Below are 7,894 nucleotides of genomic sequence, written 5' to 3' on the forward strand. Positions count from 1 at the left end.
GAAAACTGCAAACATTCTGCAATTCCCCTTCCCCCATCTACATTTCTAACCTCCCAGACTGGAGAAACTGCTGCTGGGGCTGCAGACTTAACAGTTCAGACTGGAGGAACTGTGCTACTCTGGCAGCAGACAATATTTGAATAGGGAGAGGATTCTAAATAAACCTCTCAGACCTGGAGGCAGATTTAACATCTGAACAGGAGGGGATTTGAAAGTTCAAAGTTCTTTCCTTAAGAAACACAGCCAGCTTAATGAACAGCTCACTTCCAATGCCCACTGTTAGCAGATAGCAGTTTGTTTAGGTGCTACAAGAAGCATTTGTTAGAAATCACAGCCAAAAAGAGAAACAAGTTTGGTCAATCAGAGTGTAAAGCACAGGAGAGTTAGGGGACAAGGAAGTCAGCTCAGCCAATCAGATGGCTGGTCGCTGTACCTGAGTAGCCTCAGTTGAAGGGGCCCTGTGTGCTGCAACTGTTTTAATGAGCTTTCTCACTGCAAATATTTCTTTTTAAACATGGATCCTAAAGAACTGATTTTTTCCTTTTAAAGCATGCTTATCATAAGGTTGTATGTTTTTGTTTATTGTTGTCTTTGTCACAGTCTTGTCTCTATGTATTCTTAAATTGGACATTACAAAAAAAAGAGGGGGAGTTGAAAGATTGAACTTCCCACAGTCAAAAATCCTCAGCAGAGGACAAAAGAAAATATCTGTTCAATGATTTTTCCTCTTTCTTCCTTTGGATGGGCCCCCAAAGGAGTGAAAAAGAGAAAAATTCAGAGCAGAAAAGGGAGATTTTACTCCACAATTGGAAGCATTTTCACTTAAGATCTGATTTTAAGGGTTGAGGATTGCTAATGATGTTGATATGGTACACTGTCATTTTATTTATTGTGGTAACTGTCAGTCAAATGTGAAATATTAACCAGGTTTTATTGAGCACAAAAACTCATGGTTAGAAGTTTGTTAAGCCTTGGTTTCAGTGAATTGAGAATTGTCTAAATGTGGTTAATAGCCAGTCTGACACAGAGAGGGAATGTTTATTCTATAAGGTCAAAAATTGTATTGGCTACTTTGTAGATGTAAAAGTCATTCAGAAAAAAGTTGTAATGTTATTATTGAGAACTTATTCTAGAATTTAAACTTGGTATTTTAAAATGAGATGTTCTTTTAATGTATGTGCTGTCAGAACTAGCAACATGTAATCATATGATACACAAAAAGTTTTTAAAGTGGTTAATCTGTGCATGGATTTTAATAATACAGGTACTGAAAATTTGATAAAAATGTGTGCAATGTATAAGAAGGAATTTGTGATCTAGAGATTAACATGCATTTAGACTCAAATTGCTAGAAAGCAATGATGAATGAATACAAAATATGTATGCATTTGGACTATAAAGAGAATTAAGTTTTCAATAGGTTAAGAATATATGATGTGCAAACTGTATGAAATTAACAAGAGAAAATTTGACCAGTCCAAGAAGCTAATAGGATTACATACAATTAAATATAGTACCTTTCCTCTTTTTGCAATAATGGTAAAGGAAGAGAAGCCAGAGGAAATAAGAGTAATTGATAAAGAAATAATAGGTGTGAATTCTAGGACAAATGGTAAATCAGAATAATATTGATGGAATTTAATCAGTTATGTAAACAATGCTTTGAGGTAAAAGGAAACTGAACTAGAGGTTCTATTCTGTTTAAACAGAGGTCTGAAAGGAATAAAAGTAAATGGCTTTGAAATTCAGTTGTTTACATACTGAAAGATTGCTAAAGGACTTAAAGTTATTTGGAAGTTGTGGAGTTCAAACTAAAGTCTGTTGAAAATAATTTATTATGAAGATTTTGGTACATGCTAAATTTTAAATTGCAGGTGAACTCACTTGGTAAAGAGAGATAAGAGACAAGGTTGTTAAGTCATAAGAACCTAAATCAAGCCAGGCAGCCTTAGGGTAAATTGCTCATAAACTCTTCCTTGCAAACAGGAAGGAAAAGAGAGAAATACTTTTAATTGTTCCACTTTGATACTTAGGAACTGATATAGCAACACAGTACATAAGATCTTAAAGAGTTTAAAGATGAGGATATTTTAATTGTATACTTCAGAGTTTTAAAGAGATGTTCAAGCAAGTAAAAGCTGATAGAAAAGTCATGGATATCTTGTAAAACAGGTTCTTTTTTTAGCAGTACAGTTGTTATAGGGGTGCAAATGGTGAACCCCTGGGTTTGGGAAGGAGGCCCTGAGGATGAGAGGACTCCAAGTTTAGCTTAGAAGTATCCTTTTCAAAGAGCGTGGACATGACTCCTTGCACTCAGGCATTTAGTGAGTGGGGGGTCTGTCTGAGATCCTCTGGGTTTAGGCTATCAAGGTATGGCCAGAGGTGTATCTGTTTAAATTGATCAAAAATATTTTTTTAGGTTTAAAGTTATCATAAATGGTTTTTCATCTCAGTGTATTAAAATTGACTAACTTCATTATTAAATTTGACTCCCTGCTCTTGAAAATAGATAAGCAGCCTGCTGGTCAAAAGGCTTGCTTTAAGGTTTACAGTGCTTAAAAGGTTTCAAATCTTGTAATTGAAAATAGACCCTGTAATATTACATGCTTTATGATATTCCTTTAAGTATGATTTTTATGTAAATTGTTGCTAAAACATGTGCTTTAAGTGTTGTTTGAATGTAAGCAAAAGCTCATTGTAAACCTGACTGTACCATGGGTTTTGTTCAATACTCAGTGGTTACCTCAGTTTACCAATTTGTACTATGAACTGAATCTTATAACGAGCACTATGCTAAAGTTATAGTGTCTCAATTCTTGGGAGTTATTGATTAGTATTTGAAGGGATACCAAATGGTATGTTTGTTTTTGTGATGGTAATAGAGAGTCAGAGAAAGTGAAGAGGTAAGGTGTGTTGTGTTTGAATACAGAAGAAAGAGAGATTTGGATGTCCTGAGTATGCAGATTCGTGATGGGTAAATGGAAGTTGTGTTCTGCTTTTTAAGCAGAGGGTTTGAGGGGAAAAAGAGAGAGGAAGAAGGAGAGAGAAGGAGAGATGAAAGAGAACAGATAGGGAGGTGAAAGAGAATAGATAGATGTTCTACTCTTTTAATTGGATCCCTGACCTAGGGATAATTTCTAAAGTTAGTGTATATGGTGTTGGGAAAATCATAAATAGTTCTGGAATTTCTCTTGAAAGTTACACTGAAGAGATTCCTGTCTGGCTTGTCTTAGTCTTTCAGATGGCCCAGGTACAGGAGACGATACAGCCCTGATTTATATTTACTGTGGAGCTACTCAATCCAGCACTCTTGTTCCTTAATTCAGGTTTTGTGACTAAAGTGTGATATGTTAATTATTGCCAAAGTATGTAAGAATAACTGAGTGATCAGCCTGGTAGGGATGTGAAAGGCTTGTTTGAGGGTATGGAAATGGTTTTCAGACTGCTGCTTAGCAGATTTTCTCTGAGCTGTAATGGGAAAGACTTATCTTTTAAGGAAGGAAAAGGCTTCTGGGATCCAGTGGTGATATAGTGCAAAAGACAGAGAATGTTCTGTGATGGTTAGAGAGGCAATTCTAGGGCTCAACTTGGACTGGACCTCTTCTGACCATCTAGGCTACTAATGCTTGAGTGACACAAGGATGGCATGAGCCAGTGACAGCTTTGGCCTACACATGGAGCCCCTCACTATGTGTCCCTTGGGACGTGAGGAAATGCTTTCCTATCTGCCTTCCCTTTTTGGAGCAAATTCCCATAATCAGCACTTAATGCAAATTGTAAATTAATGTTTCCATCTCCCCAAACAACCTATTAGGTTAATAATTGAAAATTATCAAATTGTTAGGGAACACACTTTAAGAAGTAGGTGAAGTTTAGTGATAGATGACTTGTAGCTTGCAGCCTTAATTTACCACAGCTGAAGTTCAGATCTTGACCCTAGAAATAACCCAGGGCTTTCTGGATTTCCTCCAGGATCTGGGATAAAGAAATTTATCAGTAAAATATTGTTCCTCAAGTAGTTATAGATGCCATATTAATGGGGGCTTTGCAAAATGATATATATTTTTTAACAGAAACATCACATGCCAGCTCTGCAAACAGCTTAGGGATCAAATTTCCTAAAAGGTTTAATTCCTGTCAGAGGATGATTTCTGGGGATAAAATCTGTTGGTTGGCTAAGATACCCAAATGTTAATGTTTAGTATCAGTTTCTATTGTGCTAATTTTCTTTTTTTGTATCTGGTGTTCTAGTTTTTGCCCTGGTCCTAGGTTCTATACTTCTGCCTTAGGGATGGATGCTCCCCCTTGTGACCTGTCTGTCAGTCTGGGGAAACAGTCTCTGGTCTCCAAGCCTTCAGGACCCTGGCATTCGCTGCAGAGGTGCCTCTAAAGGCCCTGTGCCCACAGCTCCTCCTCCTGTTCCCCCTCTCAGAGATTCTACGCCCCTTCTCAGCTTGAAGAAGCTACAGAAGATTGAAACCATCGACCCTCTTCCCTTAGACATTTGGAGGAGGGGAGGGGAGACGGCATGGGACATTGTGGGACATTGTACCCCAGAAACAGCATAGAACATTGTACCCCCATAGTGAAAAAAGTTTTTCAGGCAAACTATAGGCAGGAAAATTCCTTTGCTTCCACTATGTACCCTTCCCCTTATTCTTAACTGCCTAGCAGCTTTTATAAAGGAATGAATTAACACCTTTTAGCTTATGGTCCTGCATCAGTATTGCCTGACAACCCCCACCCTTGATATGGCCTGTGCTGTCACCAATCTTTAAAGGACCACCTGAGGATGATTCCTCAGGATCAAAAGAAAAAGAAGGGAATGTTGGATTTAAAAATCAGTCTGGCAGTCTACTGAACTATTTCTGACCTGGGCAAGCTACCCTCAGCCCCCAAGGTTTCCCAGTACAGTCTTCCTTATCTCCCCCTATCATAAACCTAAAACTGAAGCTATCTTATCTGATGAATATTAACCTTCTTGAGGAATGTTTGTCTATGTTTGCCTGCTTTACAATATTTGCCTATTTAATGTATATTTGTCAAGTGCTTCCAGACCCCTGACCCTGAAACCCCCCTCCCCAGATGCTTCCTGACCACCTGTCCCTGACACTACCTTGATAATTATGTATGTACCAACCCCCTTCCCCAAACATTTCTATATAAACTCTTGGCTGAGAATTCCAAGGGGTCCTTCAGGCACTCCTCTCTGCCTAGCGACCCTAGCTATTATTGCTAGTAAAGAATGAGCCTCTTCTTGCATATTGCATTGTCAGTGTGATTCTTCCTTCGGCCATGAACCTGGGTTAGGTATTAAAATTTGGGTACAACACTACCATTGCACAATCTAACCTGCCACCAGCAACCAAACTCAATCGCCCTAAGAAGGTTTAGAAGCAAAAGCCACAAACCCCAAAATTAATAGCAAAGAAATAAAAAATTATTATCATGATCATTATCATTATTTTAGCATGGACTCTACCCATAACTCATGGCATGAAAAACCATCGTTGTATTTCAACCACAAAAATCTAATGACCAACCTATGAAAAACCCACCAACTTATAGAAACCATTAACCACTTCTTCACTGATCTACCAGCACCATCTAATGTTTCAGCTTGATGAAACTTGGGATCTCTCTTAGGTATGTGCTTCATTGTTCACATTCTGACAGGCCTTTTCCTAGCCATACCTTATACATCAGACACACTAAGTGCCTTCTCATCACTAGCACATGTTTGCCGAGACATAAACTATGGGTGACTTATTCAAAACCTCCACGCCAATGGAGCATCCATATTCTTTATATGCTTCTTTCCTCACACAGGCCAAGCTATTTATTATGGATCCCATTTATTTAAAGAAACTTGAAACATCGCAGTAATCCTCTTACTTACCGTTACAGTAGCCACATTTGTTGGATACGTGCTCCCACGAGGACAAATATCATTTGAGGGGCTACAGTCAGTACAAATCTTCTCTCGGCTATTCCCTCCATTGGTAGCACATTAGTCCAATGAATTTGAGGTGGCTTCTCCATAGAGAAGGCTACACTAACCCGATTCTTTGCCTTCCACTTTATCCTACCATTCATTATCTTAGCTCTAGTAATGGTTCACCTGTTATTCCTACGTGAAACAGGCTCCAGCAATGCGGCAGGTAAAATTCCATTCTACCCTTATTATACCACTGAAGATGCCTTAGGGTTAATTCTCATTATTTCTGGAGATCCTTTGTACTCTTTAACTCTTTTGTTACTGAATTTAAAAAATTTGCCTGATTATTTTAAAACCTTGATGATTTATCACTTCCAAATGAATATTAATTTAAACTTCACTACATCCAAGTTGTCCCTGATTAAAACTTCTTAACAATGTTTCCTACATATACCAGTTATTCTTTCAGACCTCTGCTTAAAAAAGAATAAAACCTGTAGTCTGGCCTCTCTATACCTTAGGACAAATCTACATACCTGATTTAGTATTTCTTTTAAATCATGAACTAGTATCCTATATAATTTGTAATCCTCAAATTTAGCTTGATAAGCATTTTTGGCAAACCTGATTATTTAAATCCATATTTCGCACACTGCAAGTCTTAATAGATAACTTTTCCAATATAAATTTTTTTGGACATGTAAAATTAACTGAAATTCCATTTTCTAACTGGTAGTCAATAATTTTATACTATACCATCAGTACTTATTCAAATTCTTAGCAAAGATGTATCCTAATGAATTAGAAAAAAGGCTGTGAGTTTTGAAAAAAAAGGAGCAATGTTTTTTGACTTTCCAAAATTCTTTCTTGCCGAACTGAGGCAGCATGAATGATTCAATTTTTGCTTTAAATTTTCTCATGAACCATCTCTGTTAAAAGGGGTCTAATTATGAAATATAAGCCAATGGTATTGTTCTAATGATTGATAAGTTAATATTTTCCCTAACATCAGTGTGATTAATGGTAGATTAAACTTGTGGCAGTCCAAAAAGTTTTTACCACTCTCGGTTAAGCATTTCGGTGAACTGATGGTTCTGATCATCTAAGAAAGTTTTAAATTGCACTTCTGTACTTCATTACATAATTCAGAATCATTGCTTTTCTGTCTGAATAAATTTTTTTAAGATTGTATTTAGAATCCTCGTTAATTTTGATTAAATATACATCTCAGTATTTAACCTGTTGATAGAATTTGGTGGTGTTACACCAGGGGTTGGAAAGACCACACTCAGTAAAGAACTTGCATCAAGAACAATACTGACATACGTTAGTGTAGTTGATTGAGCAGGAGAAGGACAGCTATATGACGGCTTTGATGAAGAATATGAATTTCCCATTTTGGTTGAAGACAGAGTAGTTGATGAGCTAGAAAATAAAATGAAAGGTGGTGGAGTTATCGTTAGTTACCATGGCTGTGCCTTCTTCCCTGAATGATGGCTTCATATAGTTTTTTTGTGCTTCAAACCAATAATTCTGTATTATATACAAGACTTGAAAAGAGGGGATACATTGTAAAGAAACTACAGGGCAATGTTCAGTGTGAAATTTTCCAAATTCTTTATGAAGAAGCCATGGCTTCCTACAAGCCTGAAATAGTACACCAGCTGCCAAGCAATGTACCAGAAGATCTAGAGAGTAATTTAGATCAGATAATTAAATGGATTCAGGAGTGGATAAAAGATAATAATTGAACCTTGAGAGGAAAGCATGGATTCTCAAGGCTTTCCACATAATGGTTAAAGATTTTCTTGATGATCTCTCCCTCCCCATGCAATAGAAATTAAGACAACATCCACCAGATTTTACTATCCAAGACTGAGTTGTAGAAGTAACAGGTGGGCAAAATATAAGGATGAGTTATGGCTGAATTATTTTTTTTCTCCATGAGAAAACTGA

General features: G+C 37.1%; 1 pseudogene; it reads left to right on the top strand.

Annotated features, from left to right (window-relative positions):
- The first annotated feature begins 5,534 nt into the window (after window positions 1–5,534).
- Window positions 5,535–7,689, top strand: LOC123253471 (annotated as a pseudogene).
- The last annotated feature ends 205 nt before the right edge of the window (window positions 7,690–7,894 follow it).

This window comes from Gracilinanus agilis, chromosome X (assembly GCF_016433145.1).
Source record: "Gracilinanus agilis isolate LMUSP501 chromosome X, AgileGrace, whole genome shotgun sequence".
Taxonomy (NCBI): domain Eukaryota; kingdom Metazoa; phylum Chordata; class Mammalia; order Didelphimorphia; family Didelphidae; genus Gracilinanus; species Gracilinanus agilis.